Genomic DNA, 21,100 nt, shown 5'->3' with positions numbered 1-21,100 from the left:
CCATCCCTCCCCCCCCCATGCACTGCCTCTCTGGACCTGCTGTCTGACCATGTAGGAGTAAGCAAGCTCCATGCACCTGGTATTTCCTCCCTCATCTCCCCTGATGTGTAGGTGAGTGGGGTGGAATTTGGGCTCCACTAATATGGCTGTGGAGGTATGATCTACTACTGCTAGCCAGCAGCACACTGCTACTTCCTGGGAGCAAGAAACAGAACCAGGAGACAATTCCCTCCCTGCACTGCCCTTGCGGTTAGTTCAGCTAAGCATGGCCCTCTGCACAGGAAAGATTGTAAGTGCCAATGTAGCCTTGCAAAGTTAAAATATCAAGGAGAAAGGCTGTTTCCCTGCAAATACTTTCAAGCATGTGTCTTTTTGTCCTCCTTTTTTTTTTTAAATAGACATTGGTTCAAGGAAAACCTTTCACTGCAAAATTAATATTTTGTGTCTGCCTTGGTGAGAGATTTGGATGAGAGATTTGGACTGTCATAGCACCGAATAGAAAGGCCTATTTCTTCCCATGAGATCTCTGAGGAGGGTTTAAAGAAATAGAAGAGCTGGTGTCTTAGATCCTGTACCACAGCCAGGGTTAAACATGATTCCAACAAAACCCTTTATATATGGCACGTTGAATCAACACCACAGGAAAAACCTTTTATTAGACAAGGTGCTTGCTAGTCTGTAAAATCCAGGTCTGCCTGGCATGCAGGAGGAGGATCTGTAATTGCTTATCTAACCTTACTGGTGTGCAGTGATTTGCTGATTGGTGAGATATCTGCACACACATTTCCATGACAGGAACATATATCGCAAAATATAGTACAGTACAAGCTTCTCACGGTAGTTCCACCACTGCACTTCAGTTCTTGCAACCTTTGCTATTCCAACACTTAGCCTCTCTTGGACAGAAGTTGTCAATTGAGCACAACTGAAGGGGCGTGTTTTGAGATAGACAAGACGTTTGGTTGAGGCCAAACTATAGGCGCTGACTCCGTGGGTGCTCCGGGAAAAAATTAGTGGGGGAAAAAGTGGTTGCCAAACAGATTTCACTTTTGAATTGAATATATACCATTAAGTAACTCTGACTCCCAAATTAGCCACTTAGTTTCAGTACAATACAAACCACAACCAGCAAAATGGTTGAGCATTGCAGCCAATCCACTGCACAACATAGCCATCATTCAGAGCAATTTGGGGTTGATGGTCCTCAAGAGAAGACTGTTTGCATAATTTATGGTTAACCTGGATAAAAGAAAAGTAGATACCATGATCAAATAATTCAAAAATGAATAAATTCATATATACTTGAAAGTATGCTATAAATATATCTTCTAGACAAGAACATGTACCTGCGGAGCCAAGAATTTTAATAACAAAGTTTCATCCTTTTAAAAATAGTCAAATCCAGTCCACTACTAGCAAGGGGAATTGGATTACTTGAACTTTGATGCTGAGCACCTTCTGAAGGTAAAAACTTATTTCTGTCACAACATCTTTGAAAATTAACTATGTTGTTTAGATAGACTTGTTTCATTTCCCTCCTTTGCATTATGAATTTATTTAAAAACTAATGTCATATTATGTAAGAAGTTATTTATTAAGCCGAAGGAATCAGAATGTATTAAACTTTGACATACATTTTATTATGTATTTTATAGTCAGGCATTTACCTTTCCTGTGTGTTCTGTTAGGAGTTTCATGAGCTGCAAAGAATGCAGCATTTTAAAGAAATTGGAAAAGGAAAACAAAACATAAAAAATCCCCAAACCTTCCCCCCCATAACACCTGACACAGAGGATTGGAGTTGCTATTTTGAATTTTTACATTTCAGCTTATTCAGTTTGGGAGCCAAAGCAAAAAATCTGGGGGAAAAATTGGTTCAGTTCAAGCCCATGCACTCCCCCTGTTCTGCGTTTCTTTAATTTAGTTTCATGTTGTTTGGGGGTATTTTTCACCCTTCTGTTTTTTTAAAGAAATATTTAGCTAAATTTCAAAATAAAGCACCATTTTGAAACGATGCATTTCAAAAAGGCCAAGACAAAACTGTTTTGACTTGTTTAATTTTTTTCTTTTTCTTTTTGGCTGAAATTATTGACTGAATTCAACCTAAACTTGCAAATAGTATCAGTGTCCCCTCTCCCTCCAAATGCATTTTTGACAACTTTATTATTTACTGAGATTTTTTTCATCTGACTGTATCAGACATTGTTTACAATACATTTGTTACCATATGTCACTGTGAAACTTTCAGGTACATTTGAATACTTTTTCTCAAAGCTCCCAAATGTTCACCTTCAAATCCAGAGCTTTGTGGGAACATGGGTGTGATGACTTTCCAGGACTGAGGCTGGCCAACAATACCAGCCTCAGAAGGCTTGGTGAGGCCAGCCTTCCCAGTCACTGAACTGGTTAATTGGAAAATGGTGATGTAGGAAGGGGTGAGGTGACGTAGTAGGGGTCAGGTAATGCAAAAACCATGGTGGCTACTTGACCCTTGGGCTGCATTGACATCAAAGTGTGTGGTCTATAACTGATCCAGTTCTGCTTTCTTGCACCAGACTCCCACAGGGACCTAATGCACAGCAGAGAGGGCTGAGGAAACTCAGGGTTCACATGGTCTCCCAGCCCTACATGGGGCAGAAACTCCCAAGAAAAGAGGAGAAAGTTTGCATAAACAAAAGGAGCCAGCCATCTGAGAGAGCTGTGTGTATAGAAAAAGAAGCAAAAATAATATCCATAGAATTAAAATAAGTTCACAAGCGAGTGCAAATAATTGAATAAGGAACAAGTTGAAGGAAGTCTGCTCACAGGTATTCTGCAAGCAAAGAGAAGGCTAAATTCCCTGGATAAATTATTTACTTTGGATTACTCAGCCTTAGCTCATCTACACATTGAACAGGAGTGAGAAGATGGAAATTTACATGTGGCAGAACTCAGAAAGAATGAGCAATTACCTATCTTAGCTCTTTAGATTCTCTCTGAAAGACATGAGTGGAGATATAGGAAAGCAACCTTAGCTCCCCATGACAGGTCCTCCAGATGGATCAATAACACTTCATGATTAACTATTAAGACTACTCAAATATCTAATTAAATCATTATGGGTAATTGACCACAACCAATCCAACCAACCACTAAAGTGAAATCTCCACATACCTTCACCTGAAGCATCTGGCACTGGCCACTATCAAAGACAGGATGCTAAATTAGAAGGATCATTGGTCTGACTTGGTATAGCAATTGCAACTTCTGGACTTCACTGTGCCACAGATAGGTAAAGAGTCACAGGTTCTTATTTTTTTCTGAACAGTTTCATTAATCTCAATTAAGGTAAATCACACTAGTTTTAATAAAGCACTTTGGGTAATCTATTCTTAAAACTGATTGCATAAGGACAGGGCCTTGGGAAAGTTCACTTCCTTAGATATTAAAACAGAATCAGGCTGTCTTAACATCTGCTTCTTGCCATCCAGTAGGTTACAGGAGTATTTTAACTTCTTCTAAAGGTTCTCCAAAAGCTCAGTAATGGAGACAAAGCCACACGTTTTTAGGTTTGTATTTATATGAAAACTCACCACATAGGCTTTGGAGAAAGAATAGTGTTTAAAACAAGCTATAGCCTGTGCTCACGTTAATTGGTGCAGCTCCACTGAAATCTCTGGATTTGTGTCAATCCTCACTACCAAAGAATTTGGCTCAGCAAATCTGGAAAATTGATCTGCTTCCCCTTTGAAGACTGGGTCACCATTGGCCTTTATTCCACAGCTAAAATCAGCCCCATGAGGCAAAGACCTTATGTTGAACTCTGAAGGTCAACAGAGTAAGGCTATGGCTACACTACAGAGCTTACAGCAATGGAGTGCACTGCTGTAGCACTGCAAGTGCAGATACTTCAAGCTGATGGGAAACAGCTCCTATCAACTTAATTACTTCAGCCCCCACGAGAGGCGATAGCTATGTTGGTGGGAGCACTTCTCCTGCTGACATAACACTGTTTACACCACCACTTAGGTTGTTGAAACTTACGTTCATAGAATCATAGAAGATTAGGGTTGGAAGAGATTTCAGGAGGTCATCTAGTCCACCCCCCTGCTCAAAGCAGGACCAACACCAACTAAATCATCCCAGCCAGGGCTTTGTCAAGCCTGACCTTAAAAACCTCTAAGGATGGAGATTCCACCACTTCCCTAGGTAACCCATTTCAGTGCTTCACCACACTCCTTGTGAAATAGTGTTTCCTAATATCCAACCTTGACCTCCCTCACTGAAACTTGAGACCATTACTCCTTGTTCTGTCATCTGCCACCACTGAGAACAGTCTAGATCCATCCTCTTTGGACCCCGCCCTTCAGGTAGTTGAAGGCTGCTATTAAGTCCCCCCTCACTCTTCTCTTCTGCAGACTAAATAAGCCCAGTTCCCTCAGCCTCTCCTCGTAAGTCATGTGCCCCAGCTTATTCAAACCCCGGAGCGACATAACTTATATCAATGTAAGCTGTAGTGTGTACATAGCCTAAAGCTCTAACAGAATTTAAGAGGAAAAGTTCTAGAGCTGACAGCTCTCCACTGAGAAAGGTATGCCTCCAGTTTATAGATGTTCAAATGCACAGAATAGCAGCAAAACACACACAAGCCAATCTCAATTACCATGGCAGCCCACGAGGAGGAAAGAACATTCCACACCTCTGATCAGCATAGTTAAGACAATCTTAATCGCTGTATAGACAGCTCTAGGTCAATTGAAGGATTCTTCGGTCTGCCTAGCTACTGTCTCTTGGGGAGGTGGATTACCTATGCCAGTGGGAGAATTTCTGTTGGCATAGGCAGTATCTATGCTGAAGCTACAGCGATGCAGCTGTGCCACTATAGCATTTTAAGTGTAGACAAGCCCTGAATCTAGAAATCATAAAGGCATAGATATCAGTGGCAAATTCTAGATTTGAGAGAAATTTCCCCTTACCTGGTAAGGTGTCACTAGTAAAGATACATTCAGACACTGATTCCTCCAGAGAATCCAAGAACAACTAGAGATCCAAAAGCACACCTGAGCTCTTTTTTTAGGGGTGGGGCAGAGGGAAGGTGCATTAACAAAGCTGTTACAAGCTATTGGACAAAAAGTTTAAAAAAAAAAGTCTCACTCTAAACCAGAAACTTTTGAGAAAAGGTTCTATTTTAGTAATTTTCCAGTTTTACACTGTAACCAAATATTTCAGGGTTTGTTTTTTGTTGTTTCCTTCTCTTCCTTTTTGTCATAGAGTAAGTAACAGTTTCAGGTTTTTTCTTGACATTTTTGCCAGTTTAAAACTGTAGGGCAGTTGCGACTCTCTCCCAGTCTGTCAGGGAGGAAGACCATGCCCCCTTGCTGCAATGTTCCTAGAGCGACTCCATTCCGAGGGAATTAGTCAACAGTTAATAGTCCAAAGCCTGCAGTCCAGGCCAGGCAGCAATTGGGTCTGTGAGCCCCAGGCAGAATGGGGCAATACACTGTTAATGGTTCTGTCCCACAGACAGGCAGGAGAGCAGTAAGTCTATAGGCCTGGAGCCTTCTATCAGGGCTGGACCATAATCAGTTAATGACTCCATCTTGCAGTCAGAAAGAGCAGTAAGGAGTCACTATGTCTGAGGTCCTCAATCAGGATGGGGCAGAAGCCAGTTAAGGGCTCTGGTCGGCAGTCAAGCAGAGCAACACAGCAGTCTAGGGCAGAGTTTCTCAAACTTGGGATGCCGCTTGTGTAGGGAAAGCCCTTGGCAGGCCGGGCTGGTTTGTTTACCTCCCCCGTCCGCAGGTCCAGCCAATCACAGCTCCCGCTGGCCGCGGTTTGCTGCTCCAGGTCAATGGGAGCTGCTGGAAGTGGCACAGGCCGGGGGACATATTGGCCGCGGCTTCCAGCAGCTCCCATTGGCCTGGAGCATCAAACTGTGGCCAGTGGGAGCTGTGATCTGCTGGACCTGCGGATGGGGCCAGTAAAGAAACCAGTCTGGCGTGCCAGTGGCTTTCCCTACACAAGTGGTGTCCCAAGGTTGGGGAACACTGGTCGAGGGGGATCAGCTCTCCAGCAGAGAGCCAGCAAAACCATCTGGCATCCTAGCTTGGGCAGGCAACAGACCAATGCAGGCCTCCTGGCTTAAAGGTGGGGAGGCTGTCACACCTAGGTGTGGGGTGACGAAGCGGGTAGGGGATGCAGACCCACCAAACGCCACTGTGTTCCAGCCCAGGGCCCTAACAGTGGCAGAGTGGTCTGCCACTGGGTCAGTGGGGAAATTTGGCTGCAACATGCTGGCTGGCTTGCAGTTAGTAACACAGCCAAACCCTATTTTGCTTCTCTGGGCTCCTTCCTACACTCCCAGTAAGGGGGTACCTGTGTTCCAGGGCTGTCATTCGTCATTCGGTAAAGGGCAAGTGGCAGCCCTAACAGCTCCTTGGTGTCCCCGGAGTCTAGCAGCCCCGACAGTCCTTCCAGGTCTCTGGTGCTGTAGCAGCCTCTGTCTGGTCCAGGCTTCAGCAGCAAGGGGGAGATGTCCTGCTCCTCTGGCAGCTCTCCCTCTCTTCAGCAGCAAGGTGGAGATGGAGGGACCTTTATATTTCTTTATATTTCTGGTTTCTGTCCCACCCCTCTACTTCCAGTGAGGTGGACATAGGTGTTCTGGTTCGGCCCACCAGGGGGCAGTCATGACTCTCTCCCCATCCATCAGGGTGGGAGACCACCACCCCTGCTACAAGAACCTTCAAATTTGTGAAAGCTGAGAAGTTATTGAGTGACAAAAGAAGGGGGGAAAAAAGCCAACCAACCCACCCAGCCTAACCTGTACATCACTTATTATATGCTGCATTCAGTGGCTAAGAGAAAAAAACAGGCTACACTGGTTACAAAAGTGCCATGAGAACACCTGTTCTCATTTTCAGGTGACATTGTAAATAAGAAGCAGTCAACAGTATCTCCCGTAAATGTAAACAAACTTGTTTGTCTTAGCAATTGGTTGAACAAGAATTAGGACTGAGTGGACTTGTAGGGTCTAAAGTTTTGCATTGTTTTCTGAGTGCAGTTATGTAACAAAAAAAAAAATCTACATTTTGACACTTTCACCATAAAGAGATTGCACTACAGTACTTGTATGAGGTGAATTGAAAACTACTATTTCTTTTGTTTATCATTTTTACAGTCCAAATATTTGTAATAAAAATAATAATACAAAGGGAGCACTGTACACTTTGTATTCTGTGTTGTAATAGAAATCAATATATTTGAAAAAGTAGAAAAACATCCAAAATTTTTTAATACATTTCAATTGGTATTCTATTGTTTAATAGCGTGATTAATCGAGATTAATTTTTTAATTGCAGTTAATTTTTTTGAATTAATTGCATGAGTTAACTGTGATTAATTGACAGCCCTAATTTTGAGATGAAAGTGACAAAGTTCTCACAAAATATTTTTTCAAAATTATTTCCTTTTTTGACCAGCTCTAGTTAATGCCATGCTCTCTAAATGCTTTCTCAGCTCTTAAATGTCAGCACAATTTTGCCTAGATTCAGCATCACTCAAGCCATAATCTTGACTAGGCACAGGGAAAGCAAAGACAATACCAAGAGAGTTAGATTAAAAGGGAGATGTGTAGAACTGCACATCATCTGTACATGGATAGCAATGCAGGCAGCCCAAACTGCCTCACTATCTCCTCCATCACTCCATACACACATCAAATAGATGTCCGTGATGAATCTATGACAGAGTAATTCAGGGCATCTCCCACAGAATATAGCTTTGATGTGCTACCTAATAAATAGTGCTATTCAGCCAGTACAATGACCCAGGGAAAAGCAACAATATCTTACAGGTGAAAAAAATTGGAATTTTTCCATGGTAGATGCAAAGGAAGACATCCTGTCTTATCTGCAGTGGACATGTCCTCAACTGTATCAAAGCCTTCAGTGTTGCACTTGAAGGACAAAAGCAAAATGAACATGCTGTGGAAGTGAGAGGGTTGTCATCTGAATATAGCCAGGACATCTGCAGAGTATGAATGAGCAAGGATCCAACTTTTACAATATTGGCAGAGTCTTGAAGGAACTAGGTTCCACCAAGAGCACAGTGGCCATGAGATGCCCCAAAGAAGAATGCAAAGACAACTACAGGCCAGTTCTGGAAGGCAATAACAGGTGTTACTCTGTCATTGGAGGACTCTGCAGTTTTAAAGGATTGCATATTGGGACAGGGAGAATGGTATGTACCATTGGGCCAGCAAACCATACAGCAATAATTATGAGCACCCACATGACTGGTGAAATATATGTCTTACGGGATGGATGAGTTCATTATTGTGAGTCAAATGCCTTTTCTTAAACCTCATTGTACATGTGATGATTAGGATGGAACAAAAATTTACAAACCAAATGGAGCAGAACCACCAGTAAATAAATCATCATCTTTGGCAGATCAGGTGAAGTGGAATCAATAAAATGCAAGGAGGAAAGGACTTCACTTAATGCTTATGAATTTTTCCAATTATGTTATGGGTTATTGAGCAACAGGGAACAATTCACCTTTGTGGTCATGCATTCCCTTTCCTTCAGTGACAGGGCGTGGCATGGATAGATGAGAAAAGGTTTCCATAGCAGCCTGTTGTGTGTCGGGGGGCTCTCCTAAATAAAGTTTAACTGAAACATGGAGGGAAATTAGACCTCACGATGTAAAGTTGTTTAATAGTTGTACAGAATATATAAGACATGCAGCATTCATTAGAAATGCCATAAGTGACTTTTTTTGTGGCTTTCACATCCTCTGTATTTTGCCCACTTAGATAGCTGGCTGCCAAATCCAGAAATTGATTGACAAAGCCCCAACATCCTGTTGATTAGTGTGACAGAATACACCCCTGTATTCACACCCTACACACCATCATAATAGTCTTTGTACAAAGTATGCCTTGGAAGACATCATTTGAAAACTCATAATTCACTGGCCAGTATTATCCTGAGAAAATGTGCGGCAATGTCACGGAGCAAGTGTGCCCCGTCCCCTCTTGGGTCTGGGTGGTGTAATTACTTCCCCATGGTCGTGTCCTCAGACTAACCCTTGTCTTGGGGTTGTGTGGACTATTGGTAAAAGTCAGTATGGCCGCTCTCTCTCTCAAGGTTGTGTGGCCCAATGGCCAGAGTCAGGGTGATGGCCCCTTCCCACAGGGCTGTGGGACCTAATGGTAAGTGTGCCCCATCACAGGCAACAAGTTATAAGATTTCCCTGTATGATGTTATTAACACAAATTCCAAATCCCACAGCCTTGCCCAAACATAAGTGGACAAACAAGTCTGTCTTAAAGAAAGGAATGTGTGCTCTACCTAATTTCTATTTAAGCAGTAAACAGTTATCATGCTGGAAGGGAAACAAAGAAAGCCCAACAGGTGAGAAAAAAAACAGCAGGGAACATCTTTCCACATATACTCTATCTCCTAGTGCCCAGCTCCAGGAACCCATTTCTCCCCTGCTGCCCATCCCATTCACTGCATCTACAGAGACAAAGGAAGTATTTGTTGGACTTTGGGGAAGGAACCCTGACCTGAGAGTTTGGTTAGTAGTCTGCTGGAGCAAGTGCTGAGAAACTTTGCTTGAGTCTCATATAATTTGTTAAATTAGGCATTAATAAATGTCTTACCTTTATTTGTAACTATTTCCGACTTTCATGGCTCGTTATGTCTACTCACTTAAAATCTTTCTTTTAGCTAATAAACTTGTTTACTGCATTAGCTAATCCAGTGTGTTTAAATGATATTTGAGATTATAGATTGACCTATTATTCCCTTAAAGGGATAACAGACAAAATATTTCTACTGTCTAGAGAGGGCTGGGCAGTACAGGGCCTACATTTCTGGGGGAAATCGGGGACCAGAGGTATGTTGGAGTCATCCATATAACCAAGGCTGATGAGAGCCAGCGAGTGTGACCCAAGTGGGGCTGGCAGGCTTCAGTTACATACAGACAGACACTCAGGATGGAAAGCTGTTTGTGAGCAGTCTAGGTAGGAGCTACTTCAACATGGCATTATAAAGCACCAAGGTTGCAGAAAAGGGGTGACACAGCCCAACACTGGTCTGGACTGTATCCTGGTATGTCACAGTTAGTTACTGCTTCTGCTCTGATGTGAGGATACAGCATCAATACATGTTCAGGCCCCCCAGGTAAGTCTGAACTAATTCATGGAACAAGCCGTTAGACCCACAAGCAATCTGGAATCAACAGATCCATTACATGGTGACTGGCTGAAATGCATATTTCTGTTGCCTGCATTACACAGAGAATGTATTTCAGGATAATTAATTAGACACACACCCACCTCTCACAGGTCAGGCATAATATTTGGAAACCAGGCCTGTATATGGTGGTTGGGAGGCATGGTATAGTTATATTACTAAAAACAATGTTAAGAACCATTAGTGGGGTGGGGAGGGGCAGGAAACAATTTGGGAAGTATAGCAGCCAGAAAATAGGGGTGAGTTTGGTTCGTTACTTCATAATAGCCACTGTGATGATTTGGGCTGGTGTGCGGGGGGTGTTGTCTGTACCACTTCTGAATTGTGGATGATTTTATGAAATTGCATATGAAGTTAATGGGTGATGGAAAGCCTCTATGTATGTGGGTCCATCATGAGTTAGCAGCATTGTAGAGCAAGGTGGGTGAGGTACTATCTTTTATTGGACCAAATTCTGTTGGTGAGAGACACAAGCTTTCCGGCTTGCACAGAGCTCCTCTTCAGGTCTGGGAAACATACTCAGAGGGTCACAGCCAAATACAAGGTGGATCAGCTTGTATAGCATAAGGAGTTAACACATATTTCAAAGGACCATTCAAAGTGAAGGGTTGTGTCATGTCTCTGCCAGGCCAAAGACACTAATGAATGATAAGCACTATTCAAAGTAAAACACCTTGGGACAATGAATTTGTTCTAGTTGGGGGAAGACACTTTCTCCTCTTGCCTGAAGGGAGGCGGATTTGGAAGTAATGGAGAACAGAAGAAGCAGGTGACCTAAGCAGGCATCTATAAAGGGACTGGGGACAGAGGGGAAAACTGGGGAGAGAGACTGTTAGGCTGACAAAATGGGTATTAGTAATTTTCTTTTAATTGGGAGTTCTACAGTGCAAAGAAAGGAGACCTGGTATGTACTTTGAAATAGCCTCCTGCAGAGATCACTGTTGCAGTAATTGAGTCTAGGTGTGACTAAAGAATAGGCCATCTAATGGCAATAATAGGTGCCAAAGTCTGATTTTATTCTTAGGTGATAAAAGAATAATTTAGCACACGCTATAGGCATTTTTTTTATAGCAGTAGGTAACATTAGATCAGCCCTTCAGAAGTTCTATTAGCTAATTCCCATTTTTGTTCACTGTTAGAGGATTCTCAGAGCCTAGATTCCTGTTGTTGCTAACTTGTTTTCACACCTGCTTTGTCTCAATCTGCTTTTTCCAGTTTGCTATGAATTTCTTTAGGAAAGTGCTTAGTTACTGAATCAGACTGTAGGAGTCACATAGCTAAAGCCTCATGCTACATTTTGAAAATTTACATGCTGATGTAAGGGCTTGTCTTTGTGCATTCCTACCTGGTCATGTGGTCCATTATTATGGTTGCCATGCCAAAAGGGTTAAAGCCAAAACTTTCACAAGTCTCCACTAATTTTATTATCTCCATTTTTGATGAGTATCTTGAGACACCTACAATCTTATGTTCAGAGGTGTTAAGCACCCTCAGCTTCCTTTGATTTCAGCTGGACTTGTGGCTACTTAGCACCTATGCAAACCAGGTCCTGAATGTCTAAACAGAACATCAGACTGAAACATTGCAAGATAGTGGACACTTGATAATTTGTGCCTAATTGTGTAGATAAAATTACCACAGATCTTATGCATCAAATCTAACAGGTTTATGAGTAAATTATGGTTCTAAGAGCTTGCTCTGCAAGGAACAAGGAAGGTGCACTTGTGCCAAGAGGCATTTTGCACCCAGCATTAGGGCTGGTATCAATGTCAACATCATTTCTTCTAGAGCACCATCCTGGACCCAATGACTTCAGTAGGGCCAAGATTTGGTTCTTACAGAAAATTTTAACACTTTTGTTATTAATGATTACAGATACTTACAGATAATTATGTATCAGAGGGGTAGCCATGTTAGTCTGGATCTGTAAAAGCAGCAAAGAATAATCCACACAGATGGAATACAAGCTGTCAGGAACAGTATCCCTGATGATGCCACAGCACAACTGGTTGCTGAGCTCTGTGCCTTTATCCTCACATACAACTATTTCAAATTTGATGACAATATATATCTCCAGATCAGTGGCACCACTATGGCACCGCATGCCCCCAATTGCCAATTTATGGACCAACTTGGACAACGCTTCCTCGCTCTCGTCCACTCACCCTTCTTACCTCACTGCATGGATGACTCTCATCATCTGGTCCTGGGGAGCGAGACTCTGGAAAATTCCACCCCGTTTCAACAACTTCCAACCCACCTTACTCAGCCTGGACAATCTACACAGGAGTCCTTCCAGACCCTACGGTGCAAATAAGTGTGGTCACTTAATAACCCCACCCTATACCGACTACCGTGCTATGCTCCTTCATGCTCCAGTTCATCCGGGCACTCAACAATCTTGTTACAGCCAGCACTGTGGACAAGCATCTGCTTAACTCTCGAGTAGGGCAACACCTACAATTTTCAGACATTCTCACTACATCACTGAACGAGGAAATAAGGAACAGATCAAGAGCAGTATGTTACCAAGCCTCTACTGCCAAGAAACCAAGAAGAAACAACAGGACTCCACTGGCCATACTACCGTCCCAGCTAAAACCCTCAAGCTCATCAGGGATGTTACAACCATCCTGGACATGACTCCACATTTTACCAAGGCCTTGGGTGCAGGCAGTCCTCGCCACAGACACCTGCCAACATACCATATTCTACCAGTAACTGCACAACCGCCATAGTACTCCTAGCTCAGAACCAATCCATGCACACAATCTCGATGCCACTCTGCCACATATCTAACCAGTGAACCATACAGACAACCGACAGCAACCATCACCGGTTCATCACTGATGTCCACCACGTAATATACGCAACTCTATGCCCAGCAATTGCCCCTCTGCTATGTAATGGCCAAATTGGACAGCGCTACGGACAAAAGGATTACAATGGACACAAATCAATATGAGGAGGCAAATACAAATCTGTAGAGAGGACACTTCACTCCCTTGGCCACACTTAGCAGACCTTAAGTGCAATCCTGCAGCAAAAAATTCAGGATCAGACTTCAGAGAGAAAGTGGTCAGTTCATCTGCAATTGCACCCTCAGCTTCAGGATTAAACAAAGACTGTGAAATAGCTGCCACTCAAACCCAGTTTTCCTCCTTGGTTTCACACCTCAACGGCTAGACAGGGTCTCATCCTCCCTGATGAACTACCTTGTTATCTCTAGCTTGCTTGCATATATATACCTGCCCCTGGAAATTTCCACTACATGCATCTGACGAAGTGGGTATTCACCCACGAAAGCTCATGCTCTAAAACGTCTGGTAGTCTATAAGATGCCACAGGATTCCTTGCTGCTTTTATGGATAATTAATCATTATAGATATGGATTATGGTAAAATTAGGCAAAATTCACAGAACAGTCATGGTAAAATGCACAAAATCAGGATATGGTCATGGGGGGGATGAAGCCAAAATCCAAGCCCCACTGCCTCAGGCTGAAAGCTGGGCCCGCCACCTGTGGCCAAAGACCGAGGCAAAGAAATTGCAGACATCTGTTAAAGCAGTGTCAGGCAATCTGCGGCCCATGGGCCACATGCAGCCCATCAGGGTAATCTGATTGCGGGCCAGGAAACATTTTGCTGACGTTAACTGTCTGCAGGCATGGCCCCCTGCAGCTCCCAGTGGCTGCAGTTCGCCGTTCCCAGCCAATAGGAGCTGCAGGAAGCAGTGGCCTGCATCTTCCTGTGGCCCGCCGCTTCCTGCAGCTCCCATTGGCTGGGAATGGTGAACCATGGCCACTAGGAGCTGCGAGGGGCCATGCCTGAGGATGGTCAATGTCAGCAATATGTCTCTTGGCCTGCACCACTGTGTTAAAGTCACGGAATCCATAACCTTCATGATCAATAAATCATATACTTATTAATGATATCTTCTTACTTCAAACAAATGCACTAAGATTCTGATATACCCTACATCTTTATGAATGTATATATGCACTCATATATTCAACTATGGCTTACTTCCTTCTGTGTACATCCTATAGTATTTATTAGTCCTCTGGCTCTGCTTTCTGTACCATTCATTTCCTCAAAGGGGATATGCTGCAAGAGGATATAATTGTATACCCTACATTGTTGTCATAAACTTATTCTCACATAGTGTTAAAATGTTGTGATATCATGAGCTATACTTGGATACTTCCTTAGCTTAGAGGAGTATTGTAAAGATATATTTTTTAATGTTTATGAGAAGGTCAGAAATTAGAGGCATGTTCTGAACGAGGTAGGGATCCTCTGATTATGTAAATGAAGACTCTGTCATACTGCATATGCACCGGGGACAAATCAAGGTTGTACAAGTAACCTTAATTCTGGCATTTCCTAACTTTTGAGGGTTTGTGAAATAGAGTGCACTCACCTCTTACAAGCACCTCCTCTCGGCTGGGTGTGGCGATGCAATTTTCTCTTTCACCTGGTACCTCCTGTAGGCTGTTGACCTCATCTGGCGGGTCTTCAGTAGCTCAGTCCCCAGTTAAGAAACACAGTCAACAATGGATGAATAGGTTCAACGGGGCCTATCATTGTGCCCTTGGGCTCAGTTCCCAGCCCCTTCTGTGCTAGCATTAAGTCCATCCCTGCCTTGTTATAAAGTAGTGTCCCAAAGGCTTTCTCCCTTGAGTCTTTGTCTTCACCTGTTCTCACTTCCCCAGCTCTCCAGCCAGGTCACCCCTTAAATTCAGTCCCTTTCCAGAGTAGCATAGTTCAACAAATGGCTGGCCCTCTCCAGGGTCTTCTGTCCCATCTCTGGGACTGTTTTAACTCCAGCCCCTTTCTCGGGCTTTTATAAAGAGTCTTATCTTCTTGTTGGGGCTTAGGCCACTTCCCCCATGGCCAGTGTGGGGACCAAGGCCCACCCATTAATCCGGGTCCCAACCCGACTCTGTAAACAGCTGCCAGGTACTGCTTCTCTTAATTGTTGCTGCTGCTATTCCCTGGGCTGCTTCCTATGTAGTCCCATCTCCCTCACCTGTTACCAGTCCCTGGGTTCTCTCCATCTACTCCCAAGCCTCCTGACCTGGAGAGTTTCTCTGCCCTATCCCTGTTTTAGCAGGATCTCTCCCAAATCTTCTTGCCCAGAGAGTTTCCCAATGTTTCAGCCCTTCCACACTCTGCTAGGTCCCAGCCAGAAACTGACCTGCTCAACCCCTGTTTTGCCCAGGGTTTTCAGAACCCACAGCAGTGGCAACTTAACAATTTCACTCCAGGCATTCTCAGGAATAAATCAATGGGAAAACAGTAATTCCATCTGATAAAAAATTCATGCAAGTAAGCATGCTCTATCTAAAACTGCAGTTTATTAGATTTAAGCACACACAGACATAAGCAATAAGGTTAGAACATCCCACATATTTACCTAAAATCTGGAATGATATTGAGTAATTAACAGGGGGTAAGCAATGGCCAGTTGCTCACCCTCTGGGGAGAAAAGGCGTCAGAAAACATCTCTCAAGATGGCTTCAGAGGACTGCTCCAAAATAAACTGTATTAGCTAGACCTTTATAACTAACTTCTATAAAACACATAGGTCATAATGACTCCTACTAAATCATCACTTTTCCTGACTTTCAATTAACTACTTATCAGCAAACATTCTTAACAATCTTAATTATAATATTTCTATGTCCAAAGCACCCAAATTCAAGTTTCTTATCCACCAAGGTTTTCAATCTCAACTGTTCACATTTCTTTCACCTCTCACATTCTGATTAGTTTTGACTTTGCCTCTAAAATCCTGTTTTCATATTAACCCTGCACTATGCAGTATTCTATTTTATTAATTCATGGTGGCTGAATGAACACAATATGGTTACAATTAGCTTGATCACCTGTAAATCCAGGGCAACACCTGCAGTTTCTTTTAATTGAGCCTACCCCAGCAGCTCTGATTGCTTCCCTGAAGCCTTTCTAGGCAGACCTGGAGGAGCCACCCCCACTGCTCCTTTTCTGGGGCAGGTGTGATAGGACCACAAAGCCCCCAGCATGCAACCTCAGAGGTCCTGGTACGCTTGTCACAATTTGACTTTGAAACATTAACATTTTTGGATGTAGGTGCACTGTTATAGTGCATAACACTTAGGGTCATATCCTGTAGCCCTCACTCACACAAGAAGCCATAGTGGAGCCAATGCAACTGCTCCATTTAGTAAGAGCAGTGGGATCAGACTTTAAGTATTTCTCAAACCTAAATAATTTTGCTTAGTTCACACTAAAGACATTCTCCAAGAATGCATTAAAAAACAAAATAAAGACTCTTGTGGTTACAGCTTGGCAATATAGTATCTAAAAGATATATTATAAAAATAATCTTAACATTCTATGACAAGAGGGTACAATAATTCCCTCCATTACGGTAATTAGCACAAAGTCCTCTGTTATGCAGAAGGTCAGATTAAATTATCATAGCATGATCTTCTGGCCTTAGACTCTCTGAATCTGTAAATTGTTGTATGTTTTTAAATATAAAATAAAACAATTTAATCTGGGCTCCAGGAATAACAACTCGTTTTCCAAGTTTTTGCCCCCACATGAGTTGGCTTACATCACACACACACACACACACACACACACACACACACACAGAGTGGTGACTAGAATATATTTTAATACTGATAAGGTGGTGGTTGTATTTTTTGTATGCATCATGTTGCAAAAAAACAAAAAATGACACTGGTATTTCTTCACTGAGGCTACCTGCAATATACTAGTTGATTCTTGTTAAATTATAGCTATATGATTTAGAAGCACTATGTCCTATTCTTTTCAGTACTAAACAAATATTTACTTCACTAGTCTTAGCTTTCCTGAAAATCAAGCCTCAGTGGGATACATTTATAAATAATATATGTTCTATGTTTGCTCTTGGATGCCTTTGTGACTTTTTAAAATTTTATCTGCCTATCTGCAGAGAACATTAAAATTTGATTTTGGTTGGCAAGGTTGCTATTGTATATTATCACTCTCAGTTTGGGGGATTAAATTATTTTGCTATTGTAAACCACATTTGGTCAAAACCTGGCAACAATTTGTCAGCCTGAAACCCAGATTCAACTGTTTTATTCCAATGAGAAGTTTTGCTTTAAAAAAATATATCGGGGGTGCAAAAAGGAGACTACCTGTGTGTGTGGGGGGGGGGGGGGGGGCGGGATTTATACCCAACAAAATGGCAGAATATGTGATGTGGACATATGTCCATTACAGAGAACTCTTTCCTGGTCTAAATCGCTAGCCTTACATCAGCTGAAGTCAAATGGGAGTTTTGCTCAGTACCAACTGACAGTTACTTTGCCTCTATATGCCTCAGGTTCTCCATCTATAAACAAAGGATAATAATATTCTCCTTTCTAAAGTGCTTTGAGATCTACAGATGAAAGCACTATATAAAAGCTAAGTATTCATTATTATTATTATTATTCAGAAGGAGCTAGTATTAACCCAAATTCAGCTCTGGTGCAACCCAACTGAAATCAATGAAGGTTCACCCTCAAGATCTGAATTTGGCTCTGGTAAAAAAGATGAAAGGCTCTATACCCTGGTACCAGCAGTTTGAGAAATACATTTTCTTAATAGGAAATTTTACTGTATTTCTGTGATCTGAAAAACTCATACTTAACAGATGAGACAAACCACCAACAAAATGGGGATGAAGATAAAAAAAAAAAGGTTTAGTTTGTCCCCTATGAACAAAACATCTTTGAAAAGTACTTTCTGAGAAAGTAGCTGGAAATCTTACATCTATTCAAGCTCTTTGTTCCACTTAGAAGCCAGGAGAAGTATTCTCCTTTGGTTCATTCACTGTGTTTTTTCACAGCAGTGCTGCACTTAAATTCTATATTTTCTAGAGCAGTCAGCATTGTGATTTGTCTACATGGCTGCCCACATATAATTACATGGATAGTGATTTTTAACATTTCTTCTTGCTATTATTGATTGTCCTTCTCATCATGTTACATTGTGACATCTCTGAAACCAACTTTGAGCAAATTGTTCAGAATGAGCACCATTTTAACTGGTAGCAATGCTGGATTATTGTTTTTCCACCTTGTCAGTCTAGCACAAAAAAGTCCTGAGAATGTACAATTCACTTACAAACAATCTTCAAGTAAATGGAGAGGTATCTGAATCTAAAAGCCCAGCCAACCTTGAAATCGCCACAACTGATTTTATGTAGCTTTCTGTCAAAAACTGCTTTTGTGTTCCCACGACATGATCTGATACAGTTGCTCTCTGGAGCCTTGTCTTTTAAATAACAGTGCTTGATTACATAGATATGTAAAACAGCATTGCATAAAATGATTGATATTACAATACTTAAAATCAATGTAATCTGGCAGTAGAAGTGAACCAAAGAACAGAGACTTCAATGATGATTTCCTACAAATGCAACTGACGCTGCCATACACAGGACCAAGAAGACAGTTGTGTTTTGGTATACATTTGTCTTGTTTGTTTGATATCCCAGGCTGTAGGATTTTAATCTCTTGTATGTTAAGAGAATACTGATGAAGAACAGAATGGAAGATCTTATTGTAACATGTCATACTGTCACATATGCATATTATAACGGTTGGTGAAAAAATTCTACACTTTCTTTCAGACACATCCTGTTATCTATGTTTTATGTAGTCATGTAGTCTAACTATTACAGAAGTCAGAGTTTTTACTGACTGAGTCTGTCCCCTCAATGGGGGGAGCATAACTCTTACTCACTTGAAAACCAAATTCTATCTGTCTTCATGAATTAAAAATTCTCTTTCTGTAAATAGTCTCCAAATATTTATTTCCTTAAAACTCACTCTTTTGGTGCCAGTTTAACTCATTTGTGAGAGGAAACGTGAACACAGATGAGGTGCAAGCACAATGAGGTTGTTTTCAAGTCAAAAGTATGTTTACAAAGAAATGTTTACAGTATTCCCCCCAGCTCTCCCAGTCAATGACAGAGAACACATTAGGCCTTTCGAAGAAAGAGTACAATAATTCATGCTTCTACATGACAACAGAGCACATTCTTTGCTGATCTAAATTGATAACAATTCACTGACTTCAATGGAGTTTCATTCATTTACACAATCAGAAATTTTGGCCCTGGAATTTACAGGCCCTGGAATTTATATAACTGAGATATATAGGCTTGGCAGAATTTGGTATTTTAAAAAAAATATTTTGATGTATAATATCAGTGTTTATTTTAAACATGTTTTCATTTTCATTGATTTAAACGTTCACAACTGTGCAAAATTATAATCATTTTTTCATTTTTTAATCAATTTAAATGTTCACAGTTGTGGGAAATTATGGGGGAAGGGTGAAACAATAATTATCTAATAGAAGACAGTGAGATTCAAAAAATTAAAGCTTTATAACCATTAAAACATATCAGAGGTCAAAATATACGAAGTAAATCTCCTTAAATCAAACACTAATAGGTTCTCAGGCATCATTGTTCATTCTTTGACCATATGTACATTTAGGTTATTATTGATGGAAATAATTGTTCATTGGTTTGTGTGTGTATGGTGAAAACAACATTTGCTGATATTTACTGATAAAAATCAAATCCTTCCAAGCTTAGATAAATATTTTGCTCATTGTGCTTCTTTTACCTAATAATAATTTTAAAATAATTACCTAGGAAAAATAAAATAAATTCAGGAAGTTAGGCAGTACTTACCTAGAGAGGGCTCACTGGTTAGGAGCCTAGGCGCCTAGGATTTAGAAGACCCAAAGTCAGTTCCCTAGTCTGTCACAGGCTTCTTGTGTGGCCTTGAGCAAGTTACTCAAGGTACCTTTATACTGCACTCTCCCTATGGGTATAAAACAGCAGTGTAGACAGTGAGGCACTACTTAGGCGATTAACGACATGCCTGAACCTTTAGGGTATATATCCTACATATTTCTCTACATGCCCAAACAGTACTACACTGCTATTTTTAGTGTATTGTAGTGTCCTGCTGCCTCCTACTGCTGAAGTCTTTCCCTGCTGCAGGAGTGTTGTGAGTAGGGTGACCAGATTGAAAGTGTGAAAAATCGAGATGGAGGTGAGGGGTAATAGGTGCCTATATAAGAAAAAGTCATGAATAATAGCACTGTCCCTATAAAATCAGGACATCTGGTCACCCTCGTTGTGAGGATAAATATGTTAAAGATTCCGAGGAGATTACACACTATGGCATTGGGGGCCATAATAGTTACTTAAGGTAAAGACCCAAGTAATACAAAAATAAATGTGAACATCCCACCAAGGTCTGGTCATGGAGGTGATGCTTATGTGCTGATGCAGGGGCATCAACTATCTTCCTCTCAGGACCCCAAAGAAAACCACTCTGCAGAGCTGGAGTTTGTACATGAGAAGGGGATTGGGAGGGATGTGAGTAGCATCATATTGAGTGGAGAGAACATACCTCAGTAGCCTCATGAACTTTGTGAGGCAGAGAGAATACATCATCAGCCATTTTCTATGGCTTGTTTCTGCAATAGAGATTCCCCTGTAAGGAGGTCTGAGAAGGGAAGGTAGTTACAGCCAGTGGATCCTTGCCAGCAGAGGTTCACATCTTTGGGAAAGAGTGCCAGGGGTCTGGCACATCCCAACTAATTCACAGAGTTTCTGAATTGGCCTGGCAGCCTATTCAGAGAGGAATGTATCTCACCCCTGTACAGAACAACTGGGGAAGAACACACTATTTTGGGGATGACTACAGAGCTTTCCTTCTTGTGGGTTTTTCAGATGTTTGTGTACAAGGACATGACCTAGAAAACAGAAGCATAATAAACTGATGTGCACATATATTATCTTCACAT

The sequence above is a fragment of the Chelonoidis abingdonii genome, chromosome 2, assembly GCF_003597395.2.
Source record: "Chelonoidis abingdonii isolate Lonesome George chromosome 2, CheloAbing_2.0, whole genome shotgun sequence".
Lineage (NCBI taxonomy): Eukaryota > Metazoa > Chordata > Testudines > Testudinidae > Chelonoidis > Chelonoidis abingdonii.
Note: the sequence above shows the minus strand (reverse complement) of the source record.